This window comes from Globicephala melas, chromosome 3, assembly GCF_963455315.2.
Source record: "Globicephala melas chromosome 3, mGloMel1.2, whole genome shotgun sequence".
Classification (NCBI taxonomy): domain Eukaryota; kingdom Metazoa; phylum Chordata; class Mammalia; order Artiodactyla; family Delphinidae; genus Globicephala; species Globicephala melas.
Genome location: NC_083316.1, coordinates 56308470 through 56308744, shown reverse-complemented (window position 1 = coordinate 56308744; position 275 = coordinate 56308470). Strand labels below are relative to the sequence as shown.

Genomic DNA, 275 nt, shown 5'->3' with positions numbered 1-275 from the left:
CTGGTAAGCAAAATAATTCAATGAGCCAAACAGTGGGACCTGAGGAAAGACAGACCGTGGCATGCACTCTACTAGGTGGTGGGGACACAGCAAAGAATGAGGTCCTCTCATAGTCTGGAGGGGAAAGTGTAGAATTAAAGATGACCAGAAGAACCCTGGCAAGCAGAAGTATACTAGGCATTTAAATAAACAAACAAGGTCGTTAGAGGCCCACATACTCTGAAATAAAAGAAAGTAAAAACGCAGATTGTAATCATCTCAATTTACCAACAACC

General features: G+C 42.2%; 1 protein-coding gene across 2 annotated transcripts in view; it reads right to left on the bottom strand.

Annotated features, from left to right (window-relative positions):
* Positions 1-275, bottom strand: part of PTCD2 (pentatricopeptide repeat domain 2) — a 28325-nt gene that overhangs the window by 18882 nt on the left and 9168 nt on the right. The gene's annotated exons all lie outside the window — the stretch shown is intronic.